This window comes from Lepidothrix coronata, unplaced genomic scaffold (genome assembly GCF_001604755.1).
Source record: "Lepidothrix coronata isolate B3197 unplaced genomic scaffold, Lepidothrix_coronata-1.0 Scaffold294, whole genome shotgun sequence".
NCBI lineage: Eukaryota > Metazoa > Chordata > Aves > Passeriformes > Pipridae > Lepidothrix > Lepidothrix coronata.
In genome coordinates, this window is record NW_016690474.1 from 416609 (window position 1) to 433230 (window position 16622).

Below are 16622 nucleotides of genomic sequence, written 5' to 3' on the forward strand. Positions count from 1 at the left end.
ACACGGCAGCAGATTGAATTTCCTCAATGGCACAGGCAAGCAGGAGAGACCAGGGATGAGTGTCAGCTCAAGCAAGCAGCAGTGCTCACTGGTATAAGAAATGCCAGCCTTCACCCTGCTCCTTGTCTTATTTTTTAACCACAAAAAATCACTTGCAACACACGGGGTGACCACATAAATGCAGGAGCTACACTTGAAATCCAAAGAAGACAAATCCAAAGAGTCCAAAGGTTTTTGTGAAAAAAATAAATTTGTTTGCAGCTATGCCTATAAAGCAGGATCGAGGATGTCATTAGACGTCAGACACTGCCTGTCTGGTGAAGTGTTTCCTGAGCCTGTAGATAGGCTTCGAGGAAAGTGAATGGGGTAATTGCCTTTCCCGGAGCATCAAACACAGGAATGGGGTGGGAGGCAGAGATAGTAATGAAAAAGTAGTGCTGTGCTGCCTGCCTGGTGATGTAGCAGGTGTGTGTGTGAGTGTATCTCAGTGCACACCCTCGAATAGCCTGGAAATCAAATTGCTGCAGAGTCTCTTCCTCGTGATTTTTAAAGGGCCTCTCTGTTGTGTGTTTTAGAGGCAGATTGATAAAGGAGCTGGGTAACACTGAAGTGTACTCAAAACTGATGCCACTTCCCAGGCTTGGGAGGCAAAACATCCCCAAGTAGGAGGAAGCCAAGAGCCCAGGGAAGCCCTTGGCACATCTCTCTATCTTCCTCCTAGCAGCCACCAGCACAAGAGACACAATTAGGGTCCAAGTCATCCCAGCTGATGCCCAGCTGTCATACCCTTGAGGCAGGGGATCAGAGTCTCAGCTGGTTAGAAACACTAACACCACCCTCATTCATTTATGCTCCAGTCACACTGACTACTCCAGGACTAATCTGGGGAGAAGTGGGGACTTTGCACCAGAATAAATGTATCACTCTTTGTGATGGCCATGCGACAAAGCAAGATGCTCATTTGAATCCATGAGATTGGCATTTAAGAATGCAAAGGCCAGAGTGCCTGGCTTGGGAAAACAGGAGGAAATACAGGCAGAATTTTACAGTCCTGGACAAACGTTATTACTTCTACCCATCACTTTGTCTTCCTGAAGGATCCTCTATACACTGGTCATCCCAAAGGTGTTACTGTGATCTTAAAACCTTTTCAGTATAATTGAACTCGATCAACATATGGTGAAGCCAAAGCACAAGTTGACAAGCACAGGACTGACCCTTACATGTTGGTCATATCTTCCTTCCCCACAGACATGTGACTAGGGAGAAGGAAAAGCCTTTATAAAGCCACTGAAACTGGTTAAAATTAGAATTGGCTGGAAAAGGGTATTTGGGGAGATAAATTAATACACTTAAATTTTTATTTCACCTGAATTCAGGAGAACCAAGTCTTGCACTTATATTTCTTTGAATTATAGAAAGGAAATCCCCTACACAATTGTTTTGTTTTCTTCAAGCCATTGACAGCTTATGTGCTGATGACTTACATGTTCGATGTTACAATATCAGGAGAAAAGGCTGGGTCTTTAAAGTATTAAAAGCATTTATTTTTTTGTTTTGCATAAAAATGAATGAATTCTTTGTTCCTCTCATTTTGACATGCTTTGTGGAGAGTGTATGCTCAGCAAGTCTAAAAACTTTCAGCACAACCTGTCATAGCCTCTAGGAATAGACTAAATAAGTGTTAACCAAAGCATGAAATATGAAACACAACAACACAAGACAGAATGGAGTGAAACTCTGCTCTGATTTCAAATCATGCATAAACAGATTTTCTTGCTATAAGCACAGCAGCTGATTTTTTTTGGTTCCCTTGTGTTTAACTTGTGTTTTCTTTTTCAGTGGAGAAATAAGAAACAAACTGGCATCTCAAAATATTTGACCTCCTCCAAATGAAATTATTTTTGTTATTCTAGCTAGATCCAATAAAAAATGAACAGAGAGAACTCTTCAGAAATGTGGTATCTTTTTAATGTGTATTTTCCTCTTCTCTTTCTACCAATAATGTTTTCTGGTCAGAAGGTACTAATAGCCCTTCATAGACAGCTTTAAAGACGAAGTGTCTAGAACTCAGCAGCTGAGCTCAGGACCAGTTCCCAAGAAATGTTATTCAGCCCCTAAAAAAACCTTTGGTAAAGTATAAAGCCTTATAGTGCATTTTTAAAAAGGAGATAGCCCTTGGCATCAATATTAGTGTCTTTCATGGACATTTGCACATTGGACATATTTTTCAAATTTCCTACAACAAGGATATTTTGAAAAATAAAAGGCCTTGGTGAGTTGTTCGTAAGTGAGGTTCTTGCAGCTGCTACTTTACAGATTTCAGTAAATCTCACACCTCCCAATGTACTTCAGTCCCTGTTAGATCCTGTCTGCGAGCAGTTGTGTGGCACTGATATCTTGCTGAAGAAAAGTTGACAGGAAGTGTACAATGCTGTTTTTGTAGCAAAATGCAGTTACTTCTGTAGCCCATGCATTATTTTTATGTTTTAAGTCAGCTCTACTCAGTAGACCAACGTAGCTGTCTCCTGAGGGGTTTCCTTACATTCCCCCGAAACAATCAGTGTTGCAGCCAGCCAGGACTGGAGACAGGGCTGAGTGGACCCTTGGCCAGATTCAAGTCGGCAATTCATGTTTCCTTTATTTTTAGAGTGCATATTATTGTCGCCCCAATGCAGATACCCAGTGTTTTTCACCCTCCTTTACAGGGTCTTGCAGTCCTTTGATGGTCAACCAGCTGTCAGTGCACACACGGTATGGCTGAGATTCGGAAATTCAGTTCATGCTTGAATGAATTCAAGCAGCTTACAGTGCTATGGAAAACAGACATGCCTTTAGTCTCCTTCCTGCATTACCCGTACAAACACGCCAAAAATCCTGTCGCTTTTGGTGACAGACCTCACTGCAACATAGCTGCACCTGAAAAAAGAAGTGTCACAGATGCACACTCTGCCTTGCAGCTTCAGCTGGGAGAAATGAGAGTCGCAAGTTCTGGAAATAAATCTGCCTCTCACTCAGCACCAGAAAACCGACAAGTGTTCGTCCATCTGCTGTAAGCAGTCAAACTGTGAGTTAGCTGATGTGATATTATGGCAGCGTAATTGGCTGAGGCTTTTTGGACCGTGCTCCATGCCCCTGTGCTGGATCTCCTGCAGCAGCATTCAGGGGGTGAGGGCTGAGGGGCAGAGGGGCTCCTTGAGACCTGTCTGATGGAGATGGGCAGCAGTGGTGTGAACGGATGGCTGGAGCGGAGACACTGCCCGACCACGTTAGCGCTTTCTGCCAGCGGCAATGATGGAGAAAGCTTTTGCAGCTGTCCCTCAAATCCCTGTGCCACATAGTCAAAACCCTTTCTGCTTCACAGCTAACCTGTAGTCACTTGTATCAGTTATCGGCCCTGGCAATGAACTTCTGCCTTAATATTTGAGCATCAATTCCTTTTGTCATCACTTTCCCTGCAGTGTCCTTAAATGGACATAAGATGAAGGTGATGGTAATGCATTCCCCGCACCATCTGCAGCATCCAGGCAGTGTGACCCACATGCTGACGGGGCCCACTGCCATGGCCATGAACGTCCCCTCCCTTGGCTCAGCTGGTCATGATACCTGCAAACAAAGTTGCCTTGCTTGCTTCACGAGGTTTTCCAGAAACTTTGCTGCTGGTAGAGGGGCTGAGCAGGGGCAATGCTCTTGTGTCTCATACTGTCATCACTCAGCATCACCATCACTGCATTTATCAGATTGGGGCAGCCTAGATGAAGCCTGGCTGAGAGTCCCAGGGCCAGATTGCTAGTTCAGAGGTGAGGCAACACTATGATCAGGAGATGAAAGCGATGCCACATCCATCACAAACAGAGACACTGAAGAAGTGTAGAGAAGATTACACAGAAGTTGTAGCTCATTAAAAGAAAACATGCTGAGATATTTTTATGTTGTTGTTACTTATAAAAGAGTCACTTAACACAGCTTATTATGGTAATTACAGCAATGTAAAGAGAGACCTAGCAAAGATTATAGCACTTTAATACACCATCATCATGGCTTAAATGAAACATATTTAGGACTCAAACAAGGCGTCTCCCACATGTCTGACCAGGGGATAAAAGGAGGAGCAGAAGATCCTTGCATAAGCTGCTCAGGTTGCTGCAACATCCTCAAGTTGGCAGAAAAGCTGTCAGTGTTGACTCATCAAGAGGCAGAGGATTGGCTAGAGGAGGCTGAGATGTGGGGCTGGCACTGCACGTGGCCATGGGGGAGGCAGGGTGGCAGGAAAGATGGGATAGAGATGGACTGTGGGGACATGAGGCCCAGGTAGACGATTTTGAGATGAGCAAGCAGTACAAAGATCTCTCCTTCATCACCTCCATCACTCTGTCCGATGCAGGGATCATGCATCAAGAAAGAGACTGTGAAGTCTCATGTTCGCCACGTGATCCGATAAATCCCCCGCTTACACCTCCAGCTCCCAGCAGCTGGGAGGAACTCGACCATAGAATTTAATGACCCTGGTGGGATTTGTCCTCCCTTAATTTATCCAATCCCTTTCTGATACAGAATTTATGTTTTCACCCCTGGAGGTGGTGTCACCTCAGAGTGTGTACTCCTCTGCACCCAGATTTATGACAGTTCAAAATTCTTCTGTAACTCTTTACACTATAACTTCTTACTACTTGGTTCTATTTGGTTCTATTATGGCACAGCCCATCTTTCCTACGTAGGCTGCTGCAAGAACTTCCCAAATTCTTAAAAATCCCAAACTCCTTTGTCAGCTCCTCTCAGCTATCTGCATTTCTGCATGTCCCTGTGTAGGGAGCATCTCAGAGAATGTCACCATAAAATCTGCAGCCTGCTTATTTACCAGCACTCACCAGTCTTCTCTAGCACTGTCAAATCTGTTATCCAGATGCTTCATGAGGTCTCCCACCTTCACCATCATCATGTGCATGGCAGTGGAACCCTCACAGCTATCACAAATTTGGTTTGGCCACCTTGGGCTCAGGAGTTAGCTTGTTTCTGGGGTAAATGAACCAATTGCAGTGCATATAACTTTCACAAGGTCATGGGGATTTTGTCAGTGGTGCTCAGTGTAGTACTCTCAAACCTACTCCTCAGCTGGATTTTCACCTGTATATTACTGCACTAACAGATGTTTTGCTTTTCTTTGAATTATTTCTTTATTCAGTTTTCTGAGGAGCCAGGGCTGGAGAATCCTGCAGCCATATCCTCTCCCACAGCTAAGCTACTGCTGCAGCCAAATTCTTCTCACTTGGACTGGGTCCCATAGTCCCAGGGGCAGCTACTTCAGCACAAACTGTAAATGAGTCAATGCAGATCATGTTTTCTCAAGAAGGAATAACATGCAGACTTAGATTCACACAACCTGATTCCAGTCTCCTGAAAGGAAGGACAGCATCAACCAAAACATTACTCAGGTTGAGCTGTCAGCTTACAGCAATTTAAGGTATGTGAAAAGCGAGGCCAGTCAACAGCATCCATTTCATCCCTTTGCAAATATCCATATGGTGCTTGCTGTGCTGAGAGTGAAGTGTCCTTTCTAGCCTCAGAGTCATCATGTGGAGCTCTCACGGCCGGTTGCACTGGCTGTAAAGGTGACACTGGGGAAGCCTGGAAAATGACAGGAATGCCTTCTCCTTTTTAAATTCAATTTAGAGAAGTTAGAAAGGGTGCTTGGTGACATTGACACAATGGGCAAATGAAGGCGTGCAGGAGCGTGATGATCTCAGTTTCCATGTTCAACACAGGCATTGACCAGCTACACAGCACTACTCATTTCAGATCTCATTGAAAATTGTGGACAGTGTAGTTTGCAAACATAAAACAATTGGTTAAACCACACTTAAGATTGTGCTGAGCACAGCCTTACTCCCATTTAGCAGAAGCTATGGCAAACCACCCTGAAAAGCTGCCCCGAATGCACTCCAGACTAGCCCCTCATTGGCTGCTTTCCTACCTGCAGGAACATGTACAGGTAACATCGCTGAGTAGAAAACACAGACACTTGTGAGGTCTTGTGCAAAAGTAGGTGAGTGTAGTGTTCCATCCAGATGACAGAAATGACTGATCCTGGGGAAGCGTGTTTAAAACCCTGGCGGCATCTGGGCCTCTGTGGGCATGCCAGCCCCTGGCAGCCAGCACCCAACGCAGACATGATTTACATCCGTGCTGTGTGCGCGTGCACTTTTGGATAAAGATACCCTTGTGCTGAGGCTGCTGACACTCGATCCCGTTGCCGCAGATACATGGTGATCAGCTGAGTGCCTTCACTGCAGGCAGATCTGGCTTACACCAGCAGAATGGGGAGCCAAAACCAGTTTAGATTTCTGCTTCTGCAGCAGCAAGCAGATTCATTGACCCACCACAGCCAGGTCCGGTCTTGAAAACTGCTCTGCTTTACAGAGACAGTTAAATCCCTTATGTGCAGCCTTGTCATTAAAACATATTTCAATTTAAAAGCAATATTTAGTAATACAGTTGGGTTTTTTTACCAGTTTATTTGGATGCCAGAGTTGAGCAGAAACCTCAGGACTGGCTGATTCACGCCTGTTTCATTTTTCCTTTCAATCTATTTTCTCTGGAAAGGAGACATAAGCAGTGAAACCAATATAGTTTTATTGGATCCAGTGCACTGCCACTAAGACAAATATATGTACACTCAGACCACCACACTTTCATTAAAACAAATAGAATCTAATTCAAACTAGCATTCAATAGCTACAGATTTTGGTGGGTGTTTGTTTTGGTTTTTTTAAGAGATAAAATTAAATCTTACCAATACTTTTTCTCAATATGTTTTCACAATCAGATTCATTTGACCTAGGCAATATATATTTATCATAGGTAACACATTTTTATTAAAAGGAAATTTACAGAAACTAGGTTTCTTTTGAGCGTACAGAGAGGAATCCCAACCCATTGTAAGATTAGAGCAGAAGGACAGGTGAAAAAGTCTTGATTATTATTTTTTATGCTGGTAAAAGGCATTTCTACTTAAAGGTTTCTTTTACTATTGCACTTGGGGTGACAGTTATCTTCTTAGAAATGAGGATTTTAGAAGTCAATGTATTGCTAGATAAAATATACTTTGTACAGACCAGCAATGAAAACAAATATAGTGCTCAATACAAACAAATGCAGCCATCAAAAATTACTGTAAATTTAAGCAAGAGTAACGGAACTAGGGCTTATACCAAAATGGAGGTGTAGCTGCATAAGAAGGTATTTAGAAGAACTAACCTGTGGTACTGCAAGTCTGAAAAGGAAACAGAAAAAAGCTCAATACATTAGTGAAACTGAGTCATCATTTACAATAGTGATGTTCACATTGTTAGATTTCCACATCTGTGTTTGTAGATGAGATTTTTACAGATGGCAAAGGGAAATATATTTCCTTTTGTCACTAAGTGCTTCTGCAAATCAAACCTAATTCTCCATGTGTGTCTAATAAAAAACACAGCACTATGAAAACCTTATTTTGACCTTCCAAAACCTTTTCAGTTCTTTATTTGTTGTGATCTATTGTTTGATCTGGAGAAGTTACTGCCTGCTTTATTCTCCTTTCTCTGCTTCAGTTTATCAGAGAACAATGCAGAACTTAGGAAAAATGGATGTAAAACCATTCACCTTTTTTCCTGACAACACTTTGCAAAAGAAGGACTGATCCTGCTCTGCCAGCCAAGCTGTTTTCTCCTCCTCAAAGGAAAACACTCTGGGGAGATTGTTGAGATATGCCCGAGTGTCGGTGCAGTGTACATTTCTGTCCAAATCAGGAGAACGAGTACACTTAGTTCTTGTGGGTTTATTTGAAATTCTTTTCCTCTGTTGTTAGTAAAGTTTGGCAAGAAAAAAGAAAAATTATTTCATAATCCTGTATGAAAATTAGCTGTAGCAGACTGTGATAGTCTTCTCTGAGCTCATAGTGGTAACAGAAATAAGGATGCAGGCACTGCAACCACCAGAGTGGTGCCCTGGCTGCATTCAGACATACCACAGTTGGAAACAGGCACATCCACAACCACTGAAGCACAATTATGGTTGCTGCTTCAGTGTCCCCAAGGCTGACAGGAGATGTTTTGTTTATGAACATCTTGATGGGGTCTGTGTCAGGAGTGCATATAAATACACGATGGCACAGAGCAGTTTAGTGAGGGGGGCATCCCCTGCTTTTTTTCCCCTGCTTTTTCCCCCTGCATCCTAAAAAGCGTTGTTTTGTGTTGACCTTCTCTCTTGAATCAAGGGCTCTCTGTGAGTGTCAGTCAGGAAAGCATCATTAGATAGCAGTGGTGAGGGAGCACTATCCCCTCCATATGGGCTGAACAGCTGCCTTTGCAGACTTCCCAGCCAGGAGAGCAAAGGATTAAGTTCAAGACCTGTATCCAGACATACTCCCCCACATTGTGCCGAGTGGCAGCATGGTGCAGGTGACAAAATGCTTTCACTATTTCCAATCCACTTTGCTGGTGACCAGCTACTTCTCCTTTGCCTCATTCCAGTGACGACATTTCCAGTCAACAGCTCAGCAGCTGTGTCTGCCCGTCAGGCTTCTCCTCCCTGCCAGCCTGGTGCAGAGAGAGGAGAAAAACCCGACCCTACTCTGAACAATTTTAATTAATACTGACATTTATCAAGCTGCAGAGGAAGCAATTGCTGCTCATTGCTTGGATTTATGTGAAAATACTATAAATAAATGGGACTGTCATAAAGTTGTAGACCATCCCATCTTCATTACATCTAACGCCTGGGAGAAGTGAACTGTGAGCAGCAAGAGATACAGGAGCTCACGGGGAGGTTGATGGACTGCCCAAGCTCTGAGGCTTTCTCTGACAAGCAGGCTGTTTCCTAAATCAAGTTGCCTTCTTCACATATAGACATGTGGATCTACTTGGGATACTTGGAGATAAGCTTTGTACAGTGACCCAGTAAATGTCGTTCATGGCCCCACTATGTCATGCATTGCTCTGGAGGTGGCAGACCCTGTTCCTCATGTGATTTGGGCACGTCGTGCTCCAAATATTCTGACTCTGACTCAAAACCCATGTCTGAGTCCTCCCAAGAGCTGTTCATCACTTGCCTCACACCTGACAAAGGACTGCAGGTCTGTGACCTGGAGGCACATACACCTCTGGTATAGGCTCAGCGTGGTAGAAAGGCCAAATAAGTGCACTATATTGCTGCAAAATGCAAATAGTACACATTTTTTCTTCATGCAAAGCCTGCATGAAGTCTCTGTGTCCTTCCAAGCCATTGTACCCATTCACTGATCATTCACCAGCCTTTTAAATGTTGTTCTTAAAGCTGTAGTATTATCACAGCTTTCTACCAGGGCAGCCTTTGGATGTTTCTACCTGCTTATTGACAGGTTTTCCTTGATCTATTCTGTAGAATTTATTTCCTAGCAAAAATGTAAACCACGGAAGAGAAGAATTTCTTATATCCTGACTCCTGGAGGTAGAAAAGAATTGCTCTTTCTCCACAGAAGTGTTCCTACACCCCAGGTATCCTTTACTTTAGCTTAAAAGCAACGGCAAAGAAATAAAGAAATAAATAGGAAGACTCTGTATGATGGGTCAGTAGTGTATGTGGTTTTCTCTGCAAGAGCTAATATCTGACCTGACATGCAGGTCCACTGGTCCACTATATGCTTAAAATATATGCTGTCAAAAGAAAATTTTATCCCAAAAAATCTCAAACCCAGTATCCTGTGAACAAGTTAAAAATAGATATTCTAAGCAAGGAATTTGTAGGTCAGGAGAAGCTTATCTGTAATCCCTCAGGAAAGAGTTAATCCTCCTCTGGTCCCAGAAAAGTCCAGTGGAGTCCTCTTGGGGCAGAAAACACTGGTGTTGGTTTGTTGTTCTTCTATGAACGTGCAGTTCTGGATTGACACCAAATACTCTTCTGAATGTGATTTTCACCTTTAATTCCTCAAAGTAGCTCTAACTTCCAAGAAGCAAGCCACGTAAGCACTCATCAGTGCTTTCCCAATCTCTAAAATGGAACCAAAAGCAAAAGAAAGCCCAAATCCCCCCCAAATCTATTTACTTTTCTACCTCACAGACATACTGTGTGAGTGAACTGATGAATTTCTGTAAAGTGCTTGGGAATTACAGAATCAGATCTTGATGGCAAATAGCTATAGGCCCTCAAAATAATAGGCACCTCCCACCACACACCAGCTCCTTGTATCCCTAGACACAGAGCTGTGTACAGTGTAAGACTCCAGATTCTTATTTTTAGTGCAACTGTTAAATATCGTACAATAAAGCAGTCATCTTATAGTGACTTTCAAATTGGCCCTCTGATCCTGAAAACATACTGTGAATGATAAATTATTCTTCCCAATATCAGTAAAATAAAATCCACCTCTTCTTTTCTCCTTTAGCTCCAGCCAGCAGCAACTGTTGGCTGCTGATAGCTACAGACAGCACATTTCCCTTTCAGGAAACAAATGTTGTTTTATTTTGGGGAAAAAAATATCCCCTGTAATGTCAGCTATAAAGTACAGTAACTGGTCCTCAGCAATACATTGAATTATACACACCTAACTGTATTGGAGACTATAAATTCATCAGATGGTGCAGGCCAGGGGGCTTGTGGAGTGGAAGGGATTTGTCTCTTGTCCCCCTCCGGGGAGAACTGTCACCCCAGCGCTGAGATATTGCTTGAGCGGTGACTCTCCAGGGGCAGAAAAGACAGAACTTGCTGAGTCTGTTTGTGATGTGCTTATCTATTATTGACATTCATATCCCATAATAACTCAGGGAATGAAAATAGAAAATGTGCCCACTCAAAACATCTTTAGATCCTGAAATAACGAATTTCTACTTCAGGGAAGAGGCTGATTTGGTTCCAGCCAATCCAGTCCCCATGGGAAAATACCTTGCCATCTTCTGTGGAAAGTTTTTAGAAATGGACATGATTGTGGGGATGTGTAAGAAAACATAAAAGAGAATCAAAAGCAGTGATAATGTCACTGACGTGGCATTAAAACCTACTTACAGGTATTCAGCAGTTACATCATGCACAGTGATAAAGATGATATTTTTTATGTTTCCTAGTGTTCACTATTTATGTTTCTCTATTTTTGAGAGCCTGGTTCTGTTACCTTTCTCACCCTGACAGTCTTCTCTAACCTTTTCTTCCAACTTCTCTAAGTATTGTAAGGTACCATCTTAGCAGCTTTTGAACAATATTTCACATCTAGCCTCCTTTGTGCTGATAAAGCAACTTTGGAGTTAAATCTCTTTATAAACTATGTTTTAACAGAGAAAATAAAAATTAACATGGAATCTAAAAGAAATCTATTTTTTTGGGCTGAAGAAGCAGGTTAAATTGTTGGGGGTTTTTACATACATTTAAATACTTACATTCACTGCTCTGTTATTTCCATATGGCTTCCTAATCCATGTCAATTTTGAGCAGCTAATTGCCAGTTAAAACAAAATATAGTCTCTTTAAAATGAGAAGTATCCTTGCCTTTGCTAATTAACAGCTTTGCCTGGTATAACTAATTTTCAACATCACTTTTTTTGATGTGTACTGCCATTTTTATCTTCTTGTGCTTCTTTCATCAAGTAAGCTTTATTTTTAATAGTTTTGTCAAGAATGACAAAAAATATTGGATTAAAAACCTCAGTAAAATGATGAGACTGTTTCATCTCATCGTGATTTTTTGGGAGTTTTGATTAAGATGCCAAAATATGAATCAATCAGCACATGACTTGTGTAACAGGAAGTTCTTTGGTCACTAATTTCGATCAAGTCTACCTGTCCAATTCAGTGATTTTAGGTCAACATTGAGATCAAGGCCTTATTTCTTTTAATAAGTCATTTTTATTATAAATCTATGCATCATGTTTATTATTTTTAGACATAGAATTTTCATTAGAGATCTGTGCACCACTCATTACATGATAATAGATACATTATACTTGTTATAAATCATGCAAATTTGGGGATGAATTTGACCTGATGTAGTGTACGGTATTAGTTCCTGAAATGATAATGTTGGGTTTATAGCCTCTGCGTCTGTATGGGTGAGGTGTAAGCTAACACAGGGAGGAAGACACAGTATACCCCTAATTTCAGTCTATCCTTCTCCATCTTAATGCAAACAATCAATCATTATAGAAGGAAGTATAATACCAATCCTTTTCCCACTGAGGTAAAGTAGTGACTTTGAAGTAAGAGAACTGGCTTCACTGATAGAAATGATAGACAATTAGTGTGTGCTGTGTTTAATTGGAATGAATGCACTTGATTATTTGGTTCCCAATAAAGCAAAATAAATAGTACATAAATCCATTAATAATGAAGAATCTTTGGTTGTTTCTTTGCTGTTATTTTTGATGCTCAGAAGTGGGTCACTTGGTATGTGCATAAACAAAGAAGATAAATGTCTAGAAGAGGAATGAATTTTCCATAACCTGATTAAAGGATACGTCTGGCTCCTCAGAGAATGTTATAGTGCTTAATGATTTTGTTGTTGCTGTTCTTAATGTGTCTAATGTTTGCTCTTTAAGAAAATCGCAAAAAATGTTAAAAGGTTACTCCAGAAGGGAGCTGTCAGCCAGGAGGAAGAGAAAGCTTTGTTTAGCCAACAAATTCTCCACTGGCAAACTGAAGAGGAAGAGAAGACCCCTCCTGGCCCCAACTCATGGTGAAACTTCACTGGATCTAAAATGAGGGGCCAGTAAATTGTGCGATGTGATCCCCAAAATCCTGATGCTGACTGCAGCCTAGCTGGAGCACGCATTGTGTAGCACTACGCACACAAGTTTCAGGTACATGCCCACTGGCAAGCTTTGTGTGTGCCCTGGGATCTGGGGTCAGGGGAGAAATCCCAGTAGCCTCAGTTTAGATATACTGCTATAGACCTGAGATACTCTATCTTTCAGCACCCTCTTCCCCAGAACTGAGTGTCATTGCTGCTGAGAGCCAGAGCACCCCTGTGTTGGACAGGGCCAGACCTTACATGGTCTGACCTTGAGTGTCCTTGCATCCTGTGCCTAGGAAGCCTGGCTAGTCCTTTTTGCTCCCTGCCTCCCTGCAATTCTTGTCTTATGGGAGGTGCTGCTGGCATGTCCAAGCTGTGGAGCTGGCACTCCCCAGGGTAGTCTGCAGCACCCCCGAACCCTGGAAACCCTTGCAGGGAAGAGACCAAGAATGGCCTGTTCTTAGCCCAACATGCCATTCAGATGGTGCCCTGATACAAATTCAGATGTGGATGTGTGGATGTCCCTGGATCCCAGTGATTAGATACAGGTTTTGCAGTCCCACAAGTTTGCACCAGTTCCTGGTGTCAGCATCTCCCAGTTGCTGCACAAAGTTCACTTCTCTCGCAGCCACTTGATCAAAATCCAAGTGTTCCCAGGATAGCGTGTGCTCCTTTGTCATTCGCTGTGAGACTAGACTTAAAATACTAATGGGTTGTGTTATTATTTTAGCAAGCTGCTTGTAGAGCAAACTGGGGGAGGGAATTGGCAGACGCTAAAAGACAATAACAATGAAAGTTGAGAGAAGTTGCATTGACAAAGAAAAGACAGCTCCCTAGTTTGAAAGGCTTTCTATCTGCCAAATTGTGAAAGTCTGCTAGAGACAAATGGAGCCATGAGAATCCCTAAAAAGAAGATGCAAAAAGCATGTATAATTTCATACCAAGGCTCCTTTTCAACATGAAACGACAAGCACCTTAACCAGAGCAGCTGCTATTAGTGATCCCTGAAATGACAATTAGGAGAATGAGGACAGTAATAATACGCCTTTGAAGGATAAAGCCTTTATTAAGGGAAAATTAGCAAAATTATTTTCTAGTATTGCTCAGTAGTTTGTCTAGGGTCACACGAAGGTTGAACTTGTCTCTCTTTAGAGACAATACTTTTCACGAATCTCTATCTCCTTAAGAAAAGAATCCCTATTTATTTCTTGCAGATGTGTTTGCAGTTTGTATAGCTACTGCCATAACATCATTGAGCTGGTCTTTGTTAGCTCAGGATCCTTTCACGTCGCTCACCATTTCAGTTCCCATAACAACAGAATACGTTTGTAATATGAAAACTTAGCTCCTCTCAGTTCTTCTGGGTAAGCTTGTTTTCTCCATTTAACAGAAGCTTGTAACATGCTAGAGGCTTTTTAAACCTGAAAACCTGAGTAGCTTAACCCAGTAGGTGTTCTGACGAAAAGTGCTTAACTTTCCTATTTAAACAGCATCTTCAGGTGAAGCGACAATTTCAAATGCCTGCATCTTTTGGTTTTGGTATAATATAGCCAGGGGTTGCCACACCATATCTGTATTTCCTAATTAAGATATGAAATACATGTTTATGAATATGCCTTTTTAGATTCCATCACATTCTTTGTGTGCTTATGAAAACACACAGCCGTACCAAAGTTGGCTAGCCTAGTAAGCTTTATCTTCAGCCCATAGCTCTTTCCCTGAATTCAATACTGCAGGCACAATTTAATGCAAACCCAATTTATGACTTAATGCTCCAGGGACCATAGTGGGAGATTGTTACATTATTCTTTTCTAATCCTATTTGTGTTTTAATTTGCTAAGTCTGTAATGAGGTGCATGCCTTGAATAGATTCAAGATCTTTCACATTGCTTTTGACTTTGTTTAATATAATAGATTGTACACTTTGCATTCAGAATTGAGGTGTTCCAGTCAGTACTATCTCTTCATTTTCAAAACTAGAGTGGATAAAATTATGTTCTGAAAGTAATTGTATCCATGTTTCCTTGTTTATCACTTAATGGTTTATTTCCTGTTATAATTTTCTGTTACAATATGTGAGGTCACAAAAATCAATTCTCGGTGGACTCTGACTTGACTGTTTGAAATTACTCCCCAAAACACTCTGAAAAAATTATGGAGAAAATAAAGCACTGGGTAGTAAGTGACTGGCTATACCGATTCTTTTGTATTATTGCTTCTCTGATTTTTTGTGCTGTTAAAACTCTAGTAAAAATATAAAGAAATGGAGAAAAATATCAGTTACATAAGATATTTAAGTGATGATAATCTACATACCTCTATTTATGCCAATGATTTATGATGATAAATCTACCCCAATATACCCATAGCATTTTTGTTTTAAAATTTATTGCCTGTGATCCCCATTGTCACTCTTCTACATAGAGAACAGTAATCCCATTTCAGATCATCTCTAGATTTTAGTTTGGTTTTCATTTTGTTTGTAAGACAAAAAAATTCTCCATAAAGTATTTAATCTTATTTTCATGACTATATTATAAAACTATACTATACCACAAAAACATAACAGTTTAGAAAGGTAAAAAATTCAATGCCCTGCCATCAAATATCAGGGAAGGGAAAGGAAGGGAAGGCAAGGGAAGGCAAGGCACTAATGTCACAGTGACTTGGATTTAAAAAGGAATTTTGTTTTCAGAGAGCATAGAATACTAATAACATTTCCCTGATTGGTTCTCCTTGCTGTATCATACAAGTCTGTGTCCTGAGTCACCTTCCTCCCGTAACAGCCATACCAGGAAGAAATTAGGTTTTTGGTTCCAAATGCATGGTCAAAGCCATTTAGGTTTTTTCCTGAGCTCTAACATTATAGAAATCTCTATTAAACTCACAAAATGTAGCTGAAGCAGCTACAGTGTCTGACACAAAATGAGCTGTAGGCAGACATTCCAGAGAGTACAGGGAACAGTGTTTACACTGATGCTCACCTTTCAGTGTTTAGTACCGATCCATGTCAGTTCTCATCTGGATGAACTCAGCAAGGACATGTCCCAGCTAAATGCCTTCTTGCCAAATCAGTCAGACACTCCTCTTCATTTCTCCCATGTTTTTCTTTCTTGGATATAGTTTTGCCTGAATCTATGCCTTTGAGGACAGGTAGAAGCCAGAAAAAGAAAAAAAAAATCCAGGATTTTATCAAAATCAAAAGACAGGGTTAATCTTTTCCGAAATGCATCCATCCAAGACCTGGAGTCTATTACAACAGTACAGCAGAATCATGCCTTATGAGTCGCAAATGCAGCAGTCCAATAGTGGGAATAGTGAAAGCTCTTGTAATTTAATTTCTTTTTCAAGTATGCTTTCTGTTCACTTTCCACACAGTCTTGAGGACTAATAAATCAGAATAATGGAAAGCTTACAGAAATCTTGCATCATATGAAAAGCTGCTCTTAATTTGTGAAACATCCACTCATGCCAACAGATTCTTCAGTTTCTTATTTCATCAAAGTGAGCATGAAGTAACTGCAGTCTTTCTCAAATTTCAGGAGAAGGAGACTGAGGAGTTTGGATTCATATCTCTGGCTCTGAGCAGGTGGGTGCTGGATCAACTGCTCCAATACACTTATTTTCCATCTTGAATGCAGCTAAAATCTCTCATAAACTCAATTTTGGTAAATCCAGACAGTGGGAAACTCATAAGCACCAGTGAGGCCCAACACTGTGACATTTTTAAGCTCTGAGAAAACATCTGTGGATGTAACAATACCATCCAAACAAATTCCAACTCCATCCTTGGTTAGTACTGAACACAAAGGCTGAAACTGTAATAAATACCTTACAGGTAAACTAAAGCAATCTTTATTTCAGATGGCTGAGAATGGAAGATGAGTA

The 16622-nt window shown here is 41.2% G+C and overlaps 1 long non-coding RNA gene across 1 annotated transcript; it reads right to left on the reverse strand.

Annotated features, from left to right (window-relative positions):
* Positions 1 to 3546: 3546 nt before the first annotated feature.
* Positions 3547 to 16098, reverse strand: LOC108508400. Its single transcript, XR_001878389.1, has 3 exons — positions 15719 to 16098; positions 5451 to 5625; positions 3547 to 3860 (listed from the first exon to the last, which is right to left on the reverse strand). It is a non-coding gene; the product is annotated as an uncharacterized LOC108508400 (long non-coding RNA).
* Between the last annotated feature and the right edge of the window lie 524 nt (positions 16099 to 16622).